The sequence below is a fragment of the Oncorhynchus keta genome, unplaced genomic scaffold (assembly GCF_023373465.1).
Source record: "Oncorhynchus keta strain PuntledgeMale-10-30-2019 unplaced genomic scaffold, Oket_V2 Un_contig_6200_pilon_pilon, whole genome shotgun sequence".
Classification (NCBI taxonomy): Eukaryota; Metazoa; Chordata; class Actinopteri; order Salmoniformes; family Salmonidae; genus Oncorhynchus; species Oncorhynchus keta.
The window spans coordinates 83207-94016 of NW_026288732.1; the positions used below are offsets into that span (position 1 = coordinate 83207).

The 10810-nt window shown below is 51.3% G+C and overlaps 1 pseudogene; it reads left to right on the forward strand.

The window, feature by feature from the left end:
- Window positions 1-2151, forward strand: part of LOC127925741 (N-acetylglucosamine-6-sulfatase-like) — a 38300-nt pseudogene extending 36149 nt beyond the window's left edge.
- Window positions 2152-10810: the final 8659 nt, after the last annotated feature.

Sequence of the window (10810 nt, forward strand, 5' to 3'; positions counted from 1 at the left end):
ATTCTCTGTGTCAGGAGGGATCTGTGTTTAACTGGTGTGTGTATTCTCTGTGTTTAACTGGTGTGTGTATTCTCTGTGTTTAACTGGTGTGTGTATTCTCTGTGTTTAACTGGTGTGTGTATTCTCTGTGTTTAACTGGTGTGTGTATTCTCTGTGTTTAACTGGTGTGTGTATTCTCTGTGTTTAACTGGTGTGTGTATTCTCTGTGTTTAACTGGTGTGTGTGTATTCTCTGTGTTTAAGGGTTCTCTGTGTTTAACTGGTGTGTGTATTCTCTGTGTTTAACTGGTGTGTGTGTTCTCTGTGTTTAACTGGTGTGTGTATTCTCTGTGTTTAACTGGTGTGTGTATTCTCTGTGTTTAACTGGTGTGTGTGTTCTCTGTGTTTAACTGGTGTGTGTGTTCTCTGTGTTTAACTGGTGTGTGTGTGTCAGGAGGGATCTGTGTTTAACTGGTGTGTGTATTCTCTGTGTTTAACTGGGTGTGTATTCTCTGTGTTTAACTGGTGTGTGTATTCTCTGTGTTTAACTGGTGTGTGTGTTCTCTGTGTTTAACTGGTGTGTGTGTTCTCTGTGTTTAACTGGTGTGTGTATTCTCTGTGTTTAACTGTGTGTGTGTGTATTCTCTGTGTTTAACTGGTGTGTGTGTATTCTCTGTGTTTAACTGGTGTGTGTGTATTCTCTGTGTTTAACTGGTGTGTGTATTCTCTGTGTTTAACTGGTGTGTGTATTCTCTGTGTTTAACTGGTGTGTGTATTCTCTGTGTTTAACTGGTGTGTGTATTCTCTGTGTTTAACTGGTGTGTGTATTCTCTGTGTCAGGAGGGATCTGTGTTTAACTGGTGTGTGTATTCTCTGTGTTTAACTGGTGTGTGTATTCTCTGTGTTTAACTGGTGTGTGTATTCTCTGTGTTTAACTGGTGTGTGTATTCTCTGTGTTTAACTGGTGTGTGTATTCTCTGTGTTTAACTGGTGTGTGTATTCTCTGTGTTTAACTGGTGTGTGTATTCTCTGTGTTTAACTGGTGTGTGTATTCTCTGTGTTTAACTGGTGTGTGTATTCTCTGTGTTTAACTGGTGTGTGTGTTCTCTGTGTTTAACTGGTGTGTGTGTATTCTCTGTGTTTAACTGGTGTGTGTGTGTTCTCTGTGTTTAACTGGTGTGTGTATTCTCTGTGTTTAACTGTTGTGTGTGTATTCTCTGTGTTTAACTGTGTGTGTATTCTCTGTGTTTAACTGGTGTGTGTATTCTCTGTGTTTAACTGGTGTGTGTATTCTCTGTGTTTAACTGGTGTGTGTATTCTCTGTGTTTAACTGGTGTGTGTATTCTCTGTGTTTAACTGGTGTGTGTATTCTCTGTGTTTAACTGGTGTGTGTGTGTGTATTCTCTGTGTTTAACTGGTGTGTGTATTCTCTGTGTTTAACTGGTGTGTGTATTCTCTGTGTTTAACTGGTGTGTGTATTCTCTGTGTTTAACTGTGTGTGTGTGTATTCTCTGTGTTTAACTGTGTGTGTGTGTATTCTCTGTGTTTAACTGGTGTGTGTATTCTCTGTGTTTAACTGTGTGTGTGTATTCTCTGTGTTTAACTGGTGTGTGTATTCTCTGTGTTTAACTGTTGTGTGTGTGTATTCTCTGTGTTTAACTGGTGTGTGTATTCTCTGTGTTTAACTGGTGTGTGTATTCTCTGTGTTTAACTGGTGTGTGTATTCTCTGTGTTTAACTGGTGTGTGTATTCTCTGTGTTTAACTGTGTGTGTGTGTTCTCTGTGTTTAACTGGTGTGTGTATTCTCAGGAGGGATCTGTGAACAGCACTACGTGGAGAACAGACTTCCTGGTGGAGTATGAAGGGGAGGGGTCTAATGTGTCTGATCCCGCCTGCCCCTGCTGGGTCCTGGGGTCTCCGTATGTTTCCCTGACTGTGTGTGTGAGGACTCCTTCAACAACACTTACGCCTGCGTTCGTACCGTCGCCCCCTCTGTCAACCTCCAGTACTGCGAGTTTGATGACAACGAGGTAAAAGGGAGAGAACTGTTTAGTCACTAGGGATGTGTAGACATGTCTCACCAGCTAATATCTCTCTCTGTGTTCCCCAGGTGTATAACATTACAGTAGACCCCTACCAGGTCATTAGTAATAACTAACTCTCTCTCTGTGTTCCCCAGGTGTATAACATTACAGTAGACCCCTACCAGGTCATTAGTAATAACTAACTCTGTGTTCCCCAGGTGTATAACATTACAGTAGACCCCTACCAGGTCATTAGTAATAACTAACTCTGTGTTCCCCAGGTGTATAACATTACAGTAGACCCCTACCAGGTCATTAGTAATAACTAACTCTCTCTCTGTGTTCCCCAGGTGTATAACATTACAGTAGACCCCTACCAGGTCATTAGTAATAACTAACTCTGTGTTCCCCAGGTGTATAACATTACAGTAGACCCCTACCAGGTCATTAGTAATAACTAACTCTGTGTTCCCCAGGTGTATAACATTACAGTAGACCCCTACCAGGTCATTAGTAATAACTAACTCTGTGTTCCCCAGGTATATAACATTACAGTAGACCCCTACCAGGTCATTAGTAATAACTAACTCTGTGTTCCCCAGGTGTATAACATTACAGTAGACCCCTACCAGGTCATTAGTAATAACTAACTCTGTGTTCCCCAGGTGTATAACATTACAGTAGACCCCTACCAGGTCATTAGTAATAACTAACTCTCTCTCTGTGTTCCCAGGTGTATAACATTACAGTAGACCCCTACCAGGTCATTAGTAATAACTCTCTCTCTCTGTGTTCCCCAGGTGTATAACATTACAGTAGACCCCTACCAGGTCATTAGTAATAACTAACTCTGTGTTCCCCAGGTATATAACATTACAGTAGACCCCTACCAGGTCATTAGTAATAACTAACTCTCTCTCTGTGTTCCCCAGGTGTATAACATTACAGTAGACCCCTACCAGGTCATTAGTAATAACTAACTCTGTGTTCCCCAGGTATATAACATTACAGTAGACCCCTACCAGGTCATTAGTAATAACTAACTCTCTCTCTGTGTTCCCCAGGTGTATAACATTACAGTAGACCCCTACCAGGTCATTAGTAATAACTAACTCTCTCTCTGTGTTCCCCAGGTATATAACATTACAGTAGACCCCTACCAGGTCATTAGTAATAACTAACTCTCTCTCTGTGTTCCCCAGGTATATAACATTACAGTAGACCCCTACCAGGTCATTAGTAATAACTAACTCTCTCTCTGTGTTCCCCAGGTGTATAACATTACAGTAGACCCCTACCAGGTCATTAGTAATAACTAACTCTGTGTTCCCAGGTATATAACATTACAGTAGACCCCTACCAGGTCATTAGATAACCAGCTCTAACCCTCTGTGTTCCCCAGGTGTATAACATTACAGTAGACCCCTACCAGGTCATTAGTAATAACTAACTCTGTGTTCCCCAGGTGTATAACATTACAGTAGACCCCTACCAGGTCATTAGTAATAACTAACTCTCTCTGTGTTCCCCAGGTGTATAACATTACAGTAGACCCCTACCAGGTCATTAGTAATAACTATCTCTCTCTGTGACCCAGGTATATAACATTACAGTAGACCCCTACCAGGTCATTAGTAATAACTAACTCTGTGTTCCCCAGGTGTATAACATTACAGTAGACCCCTACCAGGTCATTAGTAATAACTAACCCCCTCTCTCTGTGTTCCCCAGGTATATAACATTACAGTAGACCCCTACCAGGTCATTAGTAATAACTAACTCTCTCTCTGTGTTCCCCAGGTATATAACATTACAGTAGACCCCTACCAGGTCATTAGTAATAACTAACTTTCTCTCTACCCCCAGGTATATAACATTACAGTAGACCCCTACCAGGTCATTAGTAATAACTAACTCTCTCTCTGTGTTCCCCAGGTATATAACATTACAGTAGACCCCTACCAGGTCATTAGTAATAACTAACTCTGTGTTCCCCAGGTATATAACATTACAGTAGACCCCTACCAGGTCATTAGTAATAACTAACTCTCTCTCTGTGTTCCCCAGGTATATAACATTACAGTAGACCCCTACCAGGTCATTAGTAATAACTAACTCTGTGTTCCCCAGGTGTATAACATTACAGTAGACCCCTACCAGGTCATTAGTAATAACTAACTCTGTGTTCCCCAGGTGTATAACATTACAGTAGACCCCTACCAGGTCATTAGTAATAACTAACTCTCTCTCTGTGTTCCCCAGGTATATAACATTACAGTAGACCCCTACCAGGTCATTAGTAATAACTAACTCTGTGTTCCCCAGGTGTATAACATTACAGTAGACCCCTACCAGGTCATTAGTAATAACTAACTCTGTGTTCCCCAGGTATATAACATTACAGTAGACCCCTACCAGGTCATTAGTAATAACTAACTCTGTGTTCCCCAGGTGTATAACATTACAGTAGACCCCTACCAGGTCATTAGTAATAACTAACTCTGTGTTCCCCAGGTGTATAACATTACAGTAGACCCCTACCAGGTCATTAGTAATAACTAACTCTCTCTCTGTGTTCCCCAGGTATATAACATTACAGTAGACCCCTACCAGGTCATTAGTAATAACTAACTCTGTGTTCCCCAGGTATATAACATTACAGTAGACCCCTACCAGGTCATTAGTAATAACTAACTCTGTGTTCCCCAGGTGTATAACATTACAGTAGACCCCTACCAGGTCATTAGTAATAACTAACTCTGTGTTCCCCAGGTATATAACATTACAGTAGACCCCTACCAGGTCATTAGTAATAACTAACTCTCTCTCTGTGTTACCCCCAGGTGTATAACATTACAGTAGACCCCTACCAGGTCATTAGTAATAACCACTCTCTCTCTGTGTTCCCCAGGTGTATAACATTACAGTAGACCCCTACCAGGTCATTAGTAATAACTAACTCTGTGTTCCCCAGGTGTATAACATTACAGTAGACCCCTACCAGGTCATTAGTAATAACTAACTCTCTCTGTGTTCCCCAGGTGTATAACATTACAGTAGACCCCTACCAGGTCATTAGTAATAACTAACTCTGTGTTCCCCAGGTATATAACATTACAGTAGACCCCTACCAGGTCATTAGTAATAACTAACTCTCTCTCTGTGTTCCCCAGGTGTATACATTACAGTAGACCCCTACCAGGTCATTAGTAATAACTAACTCTGTGTTCCCCAGGTATATAACATTACAGTAGACCCCTACCAGGTCATTAGTAATAACCCTCTCTCTGTGTTCCCCAGGTATATAACATTACAGTAGACCCCCCTACCAGGTCATTAGTAATAACTAACTCTGTGTTCCCCAGGTGTATAACATTACAGTAGACCCCTACCAGGTCATTAGTAATAACTAACTCTGTGTTCCCCAGGTATATAACATTACAGTAGACCCCTACCAGGTCATTAGTAATAACTAACTCTCTCTCTGTGACCCCCAGGTATATAACATTACAGTAGACCCCTACCAGGTCATTAGTACACCCTAACTCTCTCTCTGTGACCACCCAGGTGTATAACATTACAGTAGACCCCTACCAGGTCATTAGTAATAACTAACTCTCTCTCTGTGACCACCCAGGTGTTTGTATCTCCTATATAACAGACACCACCCAGCTAAGACCATCGACCAGGAAGTCCTGGAGAAGATGAACCCAGACTGATGATGCCCAGTCCTGTTCTGGACAGTCCTGTAGGACCCTGGGGTCTACGATACACGGTACACTGACCAACCACCCAGCTCTACCCCCCTCTCCTCTCTACAGACCACCCAGCTCTACCCCCCTCTCCTCTCTACAGACCACCCAGCTCTACCCCTCTCCTCTCTACAGACCACCCAGCACTACCCCTCTACAGACCACCCCTCTACCCCTCTACAGACCACCCAGCTCTACCCCCCCTCCTCTCTACAGACCACCCAGCTCTACCCCCCACCCCCTCTCTACAGACCACCCAGCTCTACCCCCACCCCCTCTACAGACCACCCAGCTCTACCCCTCTCCTCTCTACAGACCACCCAGCTCTACCCCCACCCCTCCTCTCTACAGACCACCCAGCTCTACCCCCCCCCCTCCTCCTCTACAGACCACCCAGCTCTACCCCCCTCTCCTCCTCTCTACAGACCACCCAGCTCTACCCCCCCCCCCCCCTCCTCTCTACAGACCACCCAGCTCTACCCCTCTCCTCTCTACAGACCACCCAGCTCTACCCCTCTCCTCTCTACAGACCACCCAGCTCTACCCCCCCTCCTCTCTACAGACCACCCAGCTCTACCCCTCCCTCTACAGACCACCCAGCTCTACCCCTCTCCTCTCTACAGACCACCCAGCTCTACCCCCCTCCCCTCTACAGACCACCCAGCTCTACCACCCCTCTACAGACCACCCAGCTCTACCCCTCTCCTCTCTACAGACCACCCAGCTCTACCCCTCTCCCTCTACAGACCACCCAGCTCTACCCCCTCTCCTCTCTACAGACCACCCAGCACTACCCCCCCTCCCTCCTCTACAGACCACCCAGCTCTACCCCCCTCTCCTCTCTACAGACCACCCAGCTCTAACCCCTCTCCTCTCTACAGACCACCCAGCTCTACCCCCATCTCCTCTCTACAGACCACCCAGCACTACCCCCCATCTCCTCTCTACAGACCACCCAGCACTACCCCTCTCCTCTCTACAGACCACCCAGCACTACCCATCTCCTCTCCCCAGACCACCCAGAACTAACCCTCTCCTCTCTACAGACCACCCAGCTCTACCCCTCTCCTCTCTACAGACCACCCAGCTCTACCCCCTCCCACCCCTCTCCTCTCTACAGACCACCCAGCTCTACCCCTCCCCCCTCCTCTCTACAGACCACCCAGCTCCACCCCCCTCCTCTCTACAGACCACCCAGCTCTACCCCTCTCCTCTCTACAGACCACCCAGCTCTACCCCCCTCCTCTCTACAGACCACCCAGCTCTACCCCTCTCCTCTCTACAGACCACCCAGCTCCACCCCTCTCCTCTCTACAGACCACCCAGCTCTACCCCCTCCCCCCTCTCCTCTCTACAGACCACCCAGCTCTACCCCCCCCCCCTCCTCTCTACAGACCACCCAGCTCTACCCCCCCCCCCTCCTCTCTACAGACCACCCAGCTCTACCCCCTCTCCTCTCTACAGACCACCCAGCTCTACCCCCCCCTCTCTACAGACCACCCAGCTCTACACCCCCTCCTCTCTACAGACCACCCAGCTCTACCCACCCCCTCTCCTCTCCCCAGACCACCCAGAACTAACCCCCTCCTCTCTACAGACCACCCAGCTCTACCCCCCATCTCCTCTCTACAGACCACCCAGCTCTACCCCTCCCACCCCTCCTCTCTACAGACCACCCAGCTCTACCCCCCTCCTCTCTACAGACCACCCAGCTCTACCCCCCCCCTCCTCTCTACAGACCACCCAGCTCTACCCCCCTCTCCTCTCTACAGACCACCCAGCTCTACCCCCCCCCCTCTCCTCTCTACAGACCACCCAGCTCTACCCCCTCTCCCCTCTACAGACCACCCAGCTCTACCCCCCTCCTCTCTACAGACCACCCAGCTCTACCACCCCCTCTCCTCTCTACAGACCACCCAGAACTACCACCCCCTCTCCTCTCTACAGACCACCCAGCTCTACCCCCATCTCCTCTCTACAGACCACCCAGCTCTACCCCTCCCTCCTCTCTACAGACCACCCAGCTCTACCCCCTCCTCTCTACAGACCACCCAGCTCTACCCCCCCCCTCCTCTCTACAGACCACCCAGCTCTACCCCCCCTCTCCTCTCTACAGACCACCCAGCTCTACCCCCCTCTCCTCTCTACAGACCACCCAGCTCTACCCCTCTCCTCTCTACAGACCACCCAGCTCTACCCCTCTCCTCTCTACAGACCACCCAGCTCTACCCCTCTCCTCTCCTACAGACCACCCAGCTCTACCCCTCTCCTCTCTACAGACCACCCAGCTCTACCCCCTCCCCTCTACAGACCACCCAGCTCTACCCCTCCCTCTACAGACCACCCAGCTCTACCCCCCCTCCTCTCTACAGACCACCCAGCTCTACCCCCCACCCCTCCTCTCTACAGACCACCCAGCTCCCCCCATCTCCTCTCTACAGACCACCCAGCTCTACCCCCCCCCTCCTCTCTACAGACCACCCAGCTCTACCCCCCACCCCTCCTCTCTACAGACCACCCAGCTCTACCCATCTCCTCTCTACAGACCACCCAGCTCTACCCCTCTCCTCTCTACAGACCACCCAGCTCTACCCCCCCACCCCCCTCTACAGACCACCCAGCTCTACCCCTCTCCTCTCTACAGACCACCCAGCTCTACCCCCCCCCCTCCTCTACAGACCACCCAGCTCTACCCCCTCCCCTCTACAGACCACCCAGCTCTACAGACCACCCAGCTCTACCCCCCTCCTCTCTACAGACCACCCAGCTCTACCCCCCCCCCTCTACAGACCACCCAGCTCTACCCCTCTCCTCTCTACAGACCACCCAGCTCTACCCCCCACCCCCTCCTCTCTACAGACCACCCAGCTCTAACCCTCCTCTCCTCTCTACAGACCACCCAGCTCTAACCCTCTCCTCTCTACAGACCACCCAGCTCTACCCCCCCCATCTCCTCTCTACAGACCACCCAGCTCTACCCCCCATCCCTCCTCTCTACAGACCACCCAGCTCTACCCCCCTCTCCTCTCTACAGACCACCCAGCTCTACCACCCCTCTCCTCTCCCCAGACCACCCAGAACTACCCCTCTCCTCTCTACAGACCACCCAGCTCTACCCCCCATCTCCTCTCTACAGACCACCCAGCTCTACCCCCCCCTCTCCTCTCTATAGACCACCCAGCTCTACCCCTCCCCCCTCTCCTCTCCCCAGACCACCCAGCTCTACCCCCCCCCTCCTCTCTACAGACCACCCAGCTCTACCCCCCACCCCCTCCTCTCTACAGACCACCCAGCTCTACCCCTCCCACCCCTCCTCTCTACAGACCACCCAGCTCTACCCCTCCCACCCCTCTCCTCTCTACAGACCACCCAGCTCCACCCCCATCTCCTCTCTACAGACCACCCAGCTCTACCCCCCCACCCCTCTCCTCTCCCCAGACCACCCAGCTCTACCCCCCCTCTCCTCTCTACAGACCACCCAGCTCTACCCCCCCACCCCTCCTCTCTACAGACCACCCAGCTCTACCCCCCCCTCTCCTCTCTACAGACCACCCAGCTCTACCCCCCCTCCTCTCTACAGACCACCCAGCTCTACCCCCCTCCTCTCTACAGACCACCCAGCTCTACCCCCCTCCCCTCTACAGACCACCCAGCTCTACCCCCACCTCTCTACAGACCACCCAGCTCTACCCCCCACCCCTCCTCTCTACAGACCACCCAGCTCTACCCCCCATCTCCTCTCTACAGACCACCCAGCTCTACCCCCCACCCCTCCTCTCTACAGACCACCCAGCTCTACCCCCCACCCTCCTCTCTACAGACCACCCAGCTCTACCCCCCCCCTCCTCTCTACAGACCACCCAGCTCTACCCCCACCCCTCCTCTCTACAGACCACCCAGCTCTACCCCCCACCCCCCTCCTCTCTACAGACCACCCAGCTCTACCCCCTCTCCTCTCTACAGACCACCCAGCTCTACCCCCCTCTCCTCTCTACAGACCACCCAGCTCTACCCCCTCTCCTCTCTACAGACCACCCAGCTCTACCCTCCTCTCTACAGACCACCCAGCTCTACCTCTCCTCTCTACAGACCACCCAGCTCTACCCCTCTCCTCTCTACAGACCACCCAGCTCTACCCCTCTCCTCTCTACAGACCACCCAGCTCTACCCCCCACCCCTCTACAGACCACCCAGCTCTACCCCCCCCCCTCCTCTCTACAGACCACCCAGCTCTACCCCCCCCCCTCCTCTCTACAGACCACCCAGCTCTACCCCCCTCTCCTCTCTACAGACCACCCAGCTCTAACCCTCCCTCTCCTCTCTACAGACCACCCAGCTCTAACCCTCTCCTCTCTACAGACCACCCAGCTCTACCCCCCCCCATCTCCTCTCTACAGACCACCCAGCCCTACCCCCCCATCTCCTCTCTACAGACCACCCAGCTCTACCCCCCCCTCTCCTCTCTACAGACCACCCAGCTCTAACCCTCCCTCTCCTCTCTACAGACCACCCAGCTCTAACCCTCCCTCTCCTCTCTACAGACCACCCAGCTCTAACCCCCCCTCTCCTCTCTACAGACCACCCAGCTCTACCCCCATCTCCTCTCTACAGACCACCCAGCTCTACCCCCCTCTCCTCTCCACAGACCACCCAGCTCTAACCCTCCTCCTACAGACCACCCAGCTCTAACCCCCTCTCCTCTCTACAGACCACCCAGCTCTAACCCCCCCTCTCCTCTCTACAGACCACCCAGCTCTACCACCCCCCCTCTCCTCTCCCCAGACCACCCAGAACCCCCCTCTCCTCTCTACAGACCACCCAGCTCTACCCCCCCCATATCCTCTCTACAGACCACCCAGCTCTACCCCCCATCTCCTCTCTATAGACCACCCAGCTCTACCCCTCCCATCCCTCTCCTCTCTATAGACCACCCAGCTCCACCCCCCCCCTCTCCTCTCTACAGACCACCCAGCTCTACCCCTCCCCCCTCTCCTCTCTACAGACCACCCAGCTCTAACCCCCCCACCCCTCTCCTCTCTACAGACCACCCAGCTCT